Here is a 12,533-nt window from a genome sequence, read left to right as displayed (position 1 = left end):
AGCAAGTGGAAATCCGTGGTCTCTGCCTACCCCTCCGGGAAATAGGCGTGATTATATGTATGTATGTATGTATGTATGTATATCAGTAGATACAACTTTTTGCCTATAATTTTAGTAACAATACGTTTTGGTTCTGATATGTTAAGTGTGCATCACGAAATTGACCCAACTCAGCGTAATGCTAGATATAAAGCCAGCGCTGGTCTTCCGTGCGGTCCTTGAAGTGAGAAAGGCTTAGGCACATGTTAAAATGAAATTATTAGCAAAGTGCAGTCGGTGGAGGGAGAACACACATAATATTATGGAATGTCCCACATGAATTCTAGCAGCATCAGTTTGATAATTTCACTCCCGTAGAGAAGCCCACAAAATAAGGACAGCAGCACCCGTCGTGCACCTAGCCTAGCGAATATGAAATATGTAAGTAATTGTTTTGCGTCAGGAGACTAAGCTAACAGTCTTATAAACGAATGCTACGGAATACACAACTAATACGTGTCCAATAAGTCAAAATTGTACCATATTACAGAGACGCATAGTCTTTACGGTTAATGCATGAAGTTTGGAGATGTGAAAGGTCCTTCCTCATCATCTTCCGTGCGTTATCCCGGCATTTTGCCACGACTCATGGGAGCCTGGGATCCGCTTGACAAGTAATCCTAAGAATCGGCGTAGGCACTAGTTTTTACGAAAGCGACTGCCATCTGATTGGTTATTTTGTGTTTAATTCCTTCGAATATAATTGTGTTTATGCCACTGTGGTAAGTTTAATTTCGCCTAATAATCTTTTCATCGCTTTGCCAGGTGGAAGTGAAAAATATTCACACAACAGCCTGTATTAGCACTTCGGACTCTATTTGTAAAGCGAGAATGCCATATTTTTTTTCTTTTAGTGAATAGCGTCGTCCTTTAGGGTGCTTCGTTGATTGTTATTGCATTTTCACTAAAAGCTGAGCTGGTTTCGTCATGTGCTGCACAATGTCATACTGTCTGGAACGCGGCAGTGCTTGTATGAAAGTCCCCTTTTGGGCAAACGGTTATCTTCCATTTGAAGTTGTTTTACCTTAAGCTGCACCTCACGTTTGTTCGAACCTGAAAGAAAACAAAATTATAATATTATACGTATAATTTTTAATAAATTTTGGTTTTAGTCTGTCACTATAAATTTAAGTTTTTTATGTCACCAAATTTATTGTGGATACAACTTTTTATCATCAACTGTATTTTTATTTCTACAATAGGCTAAGATGTCAAATTTTTATTTATGGTATCAATCGATCAGGTTTGTTTTTAGGATGGGATGAGATCCATTGCAAAAGACAAAAGTCAGAAATGATAGTCAAAGTCCGACGTCAACTACTGATGTGGAACACATACGGGCAGAAACAATGCCACTAACGGGAGCACACGCTCACACGCAACTAGCATACAGGGTTAAGCATTCCCTAAGTAAGGCTACAGACGAAAATCGCTAGTAGGCTATATAAACGCCCCATTGTAAAACTGTATCCTCGTCTATCATTCCAAAACTTAATCTTCTTGAGCGGTTGTTCAATATTCTTGCGGTATGCGGCCGGAGCGATAATATAAGTATATCAACTTTAGCGGGCTACAATTGCTATTCAATATTGTCCTGTCTCGTTGGCCAGTAGTCCTAGTAGTAGTACCTTCGAGTTTTTATGTAAAAGAGGTTATGCCGAAAAGGAATTTGGCGCAGCAGCGCATAATGCAGAGGTGGTGGCATTATAATCACACACCAGGAATACTAATCCACACCTTTTTGTAAAACAAAATATAACTAAATGTCAAAACTAAATGTAACTAAATATAATTAAATGTTATTATATATCTTGTTATAATAATTGGTGACGTTATAAATATTTACCTTCATCTAATGTCTTTCTTTTCGAACGACTCATCACACTATAATTATGTTCTGCAAATACAGAAGAATCTGCAGTACATATGTTGTTGATGATGGTAGGCACCTCAGACTGTTGTATAGCGGGCGTAACTAGAAGAAAACAATACAAATAAATCTACATAATCATTGTTTAGGTACGTACTTCCGAAAATAGGAGACCTAACAATTTCACCACTATTTCATAATTATCGAGACCTTAGAAAAATATTTAGTATTCATGTTTCTCACATGTATTTTAATAAAAAAATAAATTAATGGTAATTGATTCCCTTTTTGATCCAGAATCAAAATACAGAAAAGAAAATACAGCTTTTTATCGCTAAGAGCCCTATATCACACTGGCGATTTACGAAACTCACCGAGACTCAATTAGGTTGTGTTGTTTTATCGCAGAGTTCTTATGGCCACTTCCTATGTCCATCATCAGATAAGCTCGATGGAACCATAATATGTACTGTATTGTCACCCGACTTACATAATAAGTAAGTGAACTTTTAGCTCAACCTAATAATGAGAAGTTGGTCTAGGCTTGTAAGATTTGACCCAAACATGCGCACAATATATACGTACATACAAATATTGCTAGAAAAATAAAAGCTTGTAATAAAAACCGGTCAAGAGCAGGTTGAGCCATGCTCAGTGTAGGGCTCCGTAGTTACTATTCTGTCCAAGAGAAGACCTATCCAATAAGTCCAATAACACGTTGGATGTTGTACAGGTTAACATAGGGTTGAAGCGAAAAAAATACGTGTGGGGGAGGTACGCTAAAATAGTTATTTACGATACAAGTGCGGAAAAGAGAAAATTTGAAACGAGTGTCTGACACACCGGTGACGGCAGTGACGTCCGAAAATAAAAGGTCATATGTGAATGTAAGCTTCCTATTATGATATGACTATTTACCGTTCGCAGTAGCATTTGAGAAGCATAAGTTATTTGACATTTAGGATATCGAATATTTTAGACAAATATAAAGAATAACGACCTGGTGGCCTAGCGGTAAGAGCGTGCGACTTTCAATCCGGAGGTCGCGGGTTCAAACCCCGGCTCGTACCAATCAGTTTTTCAAAACTTATGTACGAAATTATATTTATCAGTCGCGTTTCCGTGAAAGAAAACATCGTGAGGAAACGGGACTAATCCTAATAATGGAAATCGCTTTCGTAAAAATTTGTGCCTACGCTTATTACCTATTCTTGGAATTAGTTGCCAAGCGGACCCCAGGCTCCCATTAGCCGTGTCGTGGCTAAAAATGCCGGGATAACGCGGTGACGCGAGATGGTGAACTTTAAACACAAGGGAGGTTCTGTGAGCTGTAGAACCTCGCGAACATAGCCTAAATAAGTGTAGCCTATTAAAAAAAAACATAAAACTGTACTTTTTGTTTTCGGATGTCACAGTACCATCAAACAGTTCCCAACGATTGGCAACTCCCGCCGTGTAGAGATCTCGAAACACCAGAGTAACGCGGCCGTAAGATCCGTAACAATGTATGCATATTCGGAGAGCTCATTTATATACCTCTTGACTCGCGTGTGATAAGTGAGCGATTTTAATATTTTTTCAATAAATTCTGCTCACAAAATTTCGCGAAAATAAGTTGAGTAATACGTACGACTTATACAGAAGAACAGCCGGAGAGCCGGAACGGCGCGCACTTCGCACTCGCTAAATTCAAATTATAATTTAAAAAATACATGTCAAACTAATCGTCGCACTACAAAGCCGCGGTTTTCCAACTGCACCACGATAGCACGTAAGTATGTAATGTACCTACACACCAAAGTTTCTAGATCCCTAGGTGAAATTTGGCTACTTATTCTCCATTAAGAATTAAATATGTTTGCATGTAGATAGAACACATGTCTCAAAAAGAAAAAAATGCCTAATGATATCGAAACCGCTACTTCTTTAGGCGCTGATCTACAAATGACTCCGTGATTCTGTATATTTTCCAAAAATGAAATATGTACTTAGTAGTAAACATGAACACAAAATTCACAAAAATCGATTGAGTGAGCTGAATCGGAGACCTTCACTAACGCTTACTTCATTAAAAACAATTCCGATGATGGTAAAAATGCTTTAAAATTTCTAGAAACTTACAATTTATAATACATAAAATTCCTGACTTTATATAGGCCCTACATAGATTGCGCTAGCAATACGTAAGTTTTATAAAAATCTAATGTTAAAATTTTTATATTATCGTAGATTCTATAAACGAATAATTGTCATTTCTAGCTGGTATATCAACTCTTACAAAAATGAATGAAATCCCACCAAAAACATTTCATGTAAAGTGTTGCCAAGACTAGGTGCATAAAGCTTTTACACTAAAAAGTTATCAGATCCCGTAGTAGGTACCAAGACTTACTCTGTAAGTCCTAACTTTATAAGCTCTAACTGTATAAAGCCAACATCTTGGTCAAACGTACAGTACGGCTTGGCCGTTTCGTTGCAGTCACATAAACACTCCCTCGGTGGACTTGTAGTATAAAGTAGTAACACAAGTCTTTCAAATTCTGAGTGTCAAGCGTCATGAATCGTCAAGCCCCAACCTCAAAACACCACCCTCTACCGTCTTCAGTCTTCACTTCTCACACCTACCCCTCACCTCTTAGTCTCTTTAGTAATTTCCAGTACTACCTACATTGTAAATCATAATACACTCAATCATAATATACCCAATAATAGAAAAGTTCCACTATACTATAGTCCGTGGTCTACATCACCAGGTCCACCCCCTAACATTAGTAGTTTTCCGGATTAAATGCTTGAGTTACTTTATAAGACACCGAAATCACCATATACGTGCCTTAAAAAAACTGGACAAGTGCAAGTCGGACTCGCCCACCGAGGGTTCCGTACTTTTTAGTATTGGTTGTTATAGCGAACATCATCTATCATCTGTGAAAATTTCAACTGTCTAGCTATCACGGTTGATGAGATACAGCCTGGTGACAGACAGACGGACAGCGGAGTCTTAGTAATAGGGTCCCGTTTTTACCCTTTTGGTACGGAACCCTAAAAATCAAGGAGTTCCCTCAATTCCTCATGGATAACATATATGTATTCCAACATTACTATCATCAGATCCAAAATAGTTATTTGTTATACAAGGGTGCAAAGTTGTATTTTACCCGCGAGTGTTTCAACACGAGAAGTAAAATAAATTTGCACCCGTGTGTAACACAAAACTTTTCCCCTCACTATAGCGAGGAAAGTGCAACATCCACAGGCGTTAGATCATCTTCCTCACTCGAATCACTCATTTTTTTACGATAATACGATATTATAACAGAAAACTGGAAGTTATGTAATTTTACGTGTCGGAGTCGGTGAGAAAAATTTTGTTGACAATGTTGACATTTCTGACGATGCGTTTTGAAATTGCATCGACTCAACTTGTGCGTTCAGAATTACATAAAAAAATGTTATTTATTTAGGTATCAACCCATTACATTAAGAATAATTATTATATTAATCTAATTTATACATTCTAATCTATATTAAATTTTACTATTCTAAACTAAACTAAAGTAAACATCACAACATTCAACATCATTAAAAAAAAAACAAATGTTTCTTATGGAATTTAAGGTTTATGACTTAAAATCATGAAATAAAGCAAAAGCAAAGGTTGTATATTAAATTCTCAAACCATTTATTTAATGATAATTAATATCGAACGAACCATTATTATGAGCGTTTTACGTTTTGTTATCTGTCAAAAGCTACTTAAACACGCTCCATCCAAGGTCAAATTACTTTCCCCACTAGTGGATAAAATGCGTTTTTCCCCGCTTGTTTTAAAGGATAAAAGGCGGCTTTCCGAGCTAGTGAGGGGAAAAATATATTATGCGACCACTATGGAGGTAACGTCTTTCAAATTAAAAAAAATAATTGTTCAAATCGAACCACAGTGCACAGGAAGGTGTCGGAGTAATCGCTGAACATACTGCATATTATAAAATAACATTATTATCAAAAAATCATCATCATCAGACTCACTTCATCAAATTGATGGTTTTCGAGAGAAAATGTTCGAGTTGCTTAAGAAAACACCCAACTCACTATACATGTAATGTACCTTTAAAAATCGGCCAAGTGCGAGTCGGGCTCGCGCACGAAGAGTTCCGTACCATTACGCAAAAAAATCACGTTTGTTTTATGGGAGCCCCACTTAAATACTTATTTTATTCTGTTTCGAGTGGGCCCTCCACACTCATGCGCGAATCACGGCGGAGTATTTGTTATTATAGCGGCAACAGAAATACATCATCTGTGAAAATTTCAACTGTCTAGCTATCACGGTTCGTGAGATACAGCCTGGTGACAGACGGACAGACAGACAGACAGATAGACAGACAGACAGACAGATAGACAGCAGACAGTCTTAGTAATAGGGTCCCGTTTTTACCCTTTGGGTACGTAATCCTAAAAATTGAGGACCTCCTTTCAAACTAAAAAATAATTACTCAAATCAGTCAAATCGGATCACGGGTGTCGGAGTTATCGGCGAACATACATAAAAAAACTGGCCAAGTGCAAGTCGGGCTCGCGCACGAAGGGTTCCGTACCATTACGCAAAAAAACGGCAAAAAAATCGCGTTTGTTGAATAGGAGCCCCACTTAAATATTTATTTTATTCTGTTTTTAGTATTTGATGATAAAGCGGCAACAGAAATATATCATTTGTGAAAATTTCTAATGTCTAAGCACTCACGGTTCATGAGATATAGCCTGGTGACAGACAGACGAACAGAAGGACAGAGGAATCTTAGTAAAGTCCTAAAAATAAGTTGGGCCAAGCCATGCTTTACCTATTTGTATCATTTCGTATTAATACATTATGTATTATTATATCAAATTTGAGCGTATAGCGCGAGCTAGGTAGTGCTAGGTGTTGGACATCTGTCGATTAAATAAATAAAAAAAACACACACACACACACACACATGTACGTAATTACGTGACGCACAGTTAGTATGTGAGTGCAAGGATTGTTATTTACCTGGGGCCACCCTGCGGCAGAAGTAGCGAAATGAAAGGTAGGTTGATTGTGAATCCCAAGAGAAGTACTTATGTTGGGCGCATGATGTGCCTGAAAAAGCGTATTAAACATATGTTTACATACAAAATTTATGTTAAATATATTTATATTATTTATTTAGAGTTCAAGGAGGGTGCGTAGTTTTAGGGTCGGCAACGTGCACGTATAACTATAACAGTAACACCTCTAGAGTTGCAGGCATCCATAGGCTATGGTGACTGCTTACAATCAGGCGGGCCGCATGCTTGTTTGCCACCGACGTATAAAAAAAAAAATTAAAAGTATATTTATCGGGTGGAAAAATAGGTACGTAGGTAGGTTTGGGACGCAGGTACCAAATCCCGAGCTAACCGAAATTACGATTCGAAAGTACCGTTAACAGTATACCTATATTGCTATAATTAATAATTATAATAATAAGCCCAGACACTGGTGAAGTGATGACTGAGTGAGCGAAAACAAGCGAAACATCTCCTTTTCAGCTTAGGTAGGTAAATATGCTTTCGTATGTACGCCGTTTGTCATTTCTCAATCGATTCTCATGACATTTTTGAGCAGCTTTGATAATTAGATACATTCGTTTTGCACTTTTTACAAGCTTTTATTTAACTTGACTGTTAGGAGGTAGGTATGAACTGAATGTTAGTTAGCGTGGGTCAAATCTTGGATGTTAAAGCAAATTTGACCCACTACTATTACATAAAAACACTACTACCAAACACTACTACTATTAAATAAAAACACTTTGAACTTTACTCGACTTCCGATTGAGCTGAAATTTTGCATACACATGTAAATCGGATGACAATCCAATATTATGATGACGTGGAGCTGATCTGATGACGGAGACAGGACTTGGTCTTGAGAACTCTGTGATAAACCAACGCAAACTAATTGTGTTTCGGATTGTTAGCATTGTCTCGAAGAGTATATTTGCACGGCACGTGGAAAGAAAAGTACCTACCTACAGTCAGCAATAAAAAGTTGTACATACCAAACTATTTTTTCGCAAAAACTTATTTATATAGATAATCGCAATGACATAAACAGTCACTACCCACATATTTGGGGGCTAATTTGATAAATATTGTGCCTTTTAGGGTGCGACTCTGTACGTCCGCTGTCACGTCGCTAAAGATCCTTTATCTCGAGAAGACGTGGAGGTATAGAGTAGAAATCAAAACTATATACCTAAGTATAACTCAGGTCTACAGTCCCTTGAAGCTGGGACAAAATCAAACTTCTAAGTTGACGTAAATAAAACCGGCCAAGTGCGAGTCGGACTCGCGCACGAAGGGTTCCATACCATTACGAAAAAAAACAGCAAAAAAATCACGTTTGTTGTATGGGAGCCCCATTTAAATATTTATATTATTCTGTTTTTAGTATTTGTTGTTATAGCGGCAACAGAAATACATCATCTGTGAAAATTTCAACTGTCTAGCTATCACGGTTCATGAGATACAGCCTGGTGACAGACAGACAGACGGACAGACGGACGGACAGACGGACAGCAGAGTCTTAGTAATACCCTTTGGGTACGGAACCCTAAAAAAAGGATACCTATGGCGGAAGGATCGTGAATTACCTGGCGCAGAAGCAGCAGAATGAAAGGTGGGCTGAATGTCAGTTACAGGAGCAACATCTTGAAAGGTGAATGTTGTGGTGGATTCTCATGTTGTTGGCTATGCTCGTAGCGCGTAGCTCACGCTGGTAGAGTCATCTGCAGAAAAAGTGACCCCCCCCCCCCTGCAATGGCATTGCTGACTTTACACAAGGCATATAATATGCAAAATTGTTGCATAAGTTCAGTTCCAAATTTTAATGTCATTCGCATTCACTTTTGACGACCTGTCTGGCCTAGTAGGTAGTGACCCTGCCTATGAAGCCGATGGTCCCGTCCCGGGTTCTAAACCGGTAGGTATTCTTTCGTGTGATGAGCTCGGACATTTGTTGCTGAGTCATGGGTGTTTTATATGTATTTAAGTATTTATATAAAAGTTTATATGTTATATATATCGTCGTCTAGTGCCCACAACGCAAGCCTTATAGAGCTTACTGCGGGACTTGGATTATTTGTGTAAAGTGAGGTTTAGACTAGCAAGAACTTGCATGCAATTTTCAATACATTGCGGTATCTGATAAACATTTTGAATGAAGTTTACCTTAGTAGGCAGCAATGTAACGTAAATTGCATGCAAGTTCTTGCTAGTCTACACCTCGCTTAATAATGTCCTATATTATTTATTTATTATTATTAGATTTATTAAATTTAACTGCTATTTTTTGGTACAACTTTAGCACAATCAGTATAGTGATTTAGGCTTGAAAACAGTCAGTCAGGCATACTGTGGCGGTTATAAAATGTTATTATTGTGTTTTTACGTTATACATAATAGAAACTTACCAAGTAGACATAGGGTCGGTACTGCTATAGCATTTAATCGCTTAAAGCGATTCCTATGTTCTTCGGTAAAATGAAGATCGCAAATCCTCTTTTTTTTATAAAATTCATAATCTGATGGGGTGCCCAACTTGCCCCCAATAAGCTGAGCCCAAACTTTAAATCGATCAGGGTGTTTGTTTGGATTTGGAAAAACGTGCAGCACCGCACCTGAAATAAGTTATTTATTTAAATAAATTCAAATGGTGTAACATCTGCGTGACCATTTTAACATCTCGAATCGCAGTATGTATATCAACATTTCAACAACAGAAAATGTCTAGTAGTAGTAATTCTAGACAAAATAATTTACCTTTCTTCGAACATCCAAATGCACAACAATGCGGCATTGTAAACTTAGTCAAGCATAAGGACGCTGATAAGCAATTGTGTTATCCCACATTCAATTTGCAAAAAATGCCCACTCAAAAATTGACCCAAATGTAATAGAAATAAAATATTTTAAATGGCTGAAATATAAAAAGAGGAGCACGAAACAAAATTGTTTTACTTTTAAGTCAATAACAGATACAGTGTTGCCAACATGGGTGCGGGGATGCCACATAAAAAACCAGTTCCGAGTTAAGTAATAAAGATGACGCTATTTTTTCGAATAAATGGCTCTCTAAGGGACTGTCCCCCCCCTGCTGTCTTCACTGTCTCGACTGCTACATATTATTAATCTGTGGTCTCGAACTCTCGACTGACTGATGATTTGATATGATTGGAGCCGATAATGTACGGCTATAGTAATGCACGTCCAACTTCTTAATGACCGGCTATGGTTAGGCTCAATCTGACAAAGTGCGACATTACAAATATAGTTGGTCAAACCAAATTGGCAGTAAATAAGAACAAATAAAACCATACTCATCCTTTTCTTTTGGGTGCTAGTACTAGTGTAAGACAAAGATAGTATGAGTCTCTCTGTCTATGTTTTAAATGAGACAGTCCTTTGACAAACTATATTACACTTTCGTTCTATTTCCTTTGATTTATTTAGAACTTTTGCTAATCTAGCAATATGGATACGCTAGCCAGGCTTATTCCATTACCTATTGGGTGGTATTCCATCTGCCTCACTCATTAAACAAAATGTGAGACACAAATACACATTGGACACATGGAATCATCATCTTCCTCGCGTTGTCCCGTTATTTTGCCACGGTTCATGGGAGCCGGGGGTCCGCTTGGCAACTAATCACAAGAATTGGCGTAGGCACTAGTTTTTACGAAAATAAAAGGCGCGGTATGTAAAAGGTCCGTATGTCACAGCCACTTTTTTCCGAAACTATAAGAACGATACTGTTGAAACTTGGTAAGTAGATGTATTCTGTGAACCGCATTAAGATTTTCACACAAAAATAGTAAAAAAAAAAACAATAAGTTTGGGGGATTGCCTATGCTTATAACTGAGTCAAAAAAATTTTTTTTTTCATCAAACCCATACCTGTGGGGTAACTATGGATAGGTCTTCAAAAATAATATTGAGGTTTCTAATATATTTTTTTTCCACTTCCACACACTTCCAAAGTGGTAAAATGTGTCCCCCTCACCCTTTAACTTCTAAAATAAGAGAATGATAAAACAAAAAAATATATACATTACCATGTAACCTTACACCGAAAATTAGTTTGAACGAGATCTAGTAAGTGTTTTTTTTTTAATACGTCATCAATCGTAAAACGCAAATTACCTTTCATTCAATCAGCTCAAATTTAAAAATAAAGACAGACAGACAGACAGCGGAGTTTTAGTAATAGGGTCCCGTTCTTACCCTTTGGGTACGGAACCCTAAAAACCGCATCAAAATTCGGTGCGTAGTTTTAAAGATCTAAGCATACATAGGGACAGACAGCCGAAAGCGACTTTGTTTTTATACTATGTAGTGAAGATGTGGCTATCTCACTGATAACGCGTGGGATCTCGGCTTTGAGCTCAGGAATTGTTTCTGGTTTATTCACATTAGACCGAGACAAAACCCCAAATAAAGAAATCACACGGCTTTAGCTCCCAGCCCTATACAACCACTGCGGAGGAGAAGGCGTCTTCGAAAATCTACCGTCTCCATCGTTAACCGAGGAAGGGGCCGTCCAAAGAAGCACTAACAATTTTACAGTTTCGTGGTCGAGTCGCCCTACGAAGATGACTGAGAGGTGATTGTAACCATAGAGTAACTTATACTTACGGAGTTATATCTATCTTTGTTGTAACACCACTTCCAATACGGAAAGTTTACCCAATTGCTCGTTAGATGGCGCTAGCGTCGAGATAGATCGCGCAAGCGTTAGTCTGTTACAGTTTCATGGCATGTATTACACATTAGTATGCAAACCGTTCCCTAGATGGCAGCGGAGCATTCATGGAATAGTTGTTCTAAATTGATTTTCGTTTATTTGATAGACTAAACAGGTGACACGGTGTCAGCTACGCTGTGTACAGTCAAGGGCATAAATATAATATATACATTCCCAAAGTTTCAAAAATATGTGTATGCTCTTACACCTTAGACCATAAAGTCGTGTTCACATATTTTTGAGCCATTTGTCTGGATCGATATTTTTGCCTTCGACTGTACTTACTTATTTTCTAGAGATACTCGGAGACTGATTACTAAGTATTGAAATCCGTGGTTTAGTTCGTGCTGCTGCTGCGGGTGTTTGCTCCTGCATACTCTTGTGGGTCTACACTTTTATACGGACTGTGATGCCTCTTTAGGGTTCCGTACCCAAAGGGCAAAAACGGGACCCTATTACTAAGACTCCGCTGTCCGTCTGTCCGTATAGGTTTTATCTCTGGGAAAACGCGCATTTTTGAGTTTTTTATGTTTGCCGAGCAAAGCTCGGTCTCCCAGATATTAGTTTAAAAGTAAGGTCAAAAACTGACTATGAAGAGAGCACTCTATCTTATCTATATTCACTTTGGTATGCTAGAAAGACAAATTCCTACAAATTACGCAGGAAAGAAATAAACCGGCCAAGTGCGAGTCGGACTCGCGCACGAAGGGCTTCGTACAGTCAGCAGCAAAACTTGCTAAGCGGGCGAGGTGTTCAAAATGACCTTGACACGCTCTTATTCTCTTAACAATAACGTCGCTTCAAGATCATTTT

This window comes from Cydia strobilella, chromosome 10 (genome assembly GCF_947568885.1).
Source record: "Cydia strobilella chromosome 10, ilCydStro3.1, whole genome shotgun sequence".
Classification (NCBI taxonomy): Eukaryota; Metazoa; Arthropoda; class Insecta; order Lepidoptera; family Tortricidae; genus Cydia; species Cydia strobilella.
The sequence above is the reverse complement of the archived record's forward strand: the minus strand, read 5'-3'. Positions refer to the sequence as shown.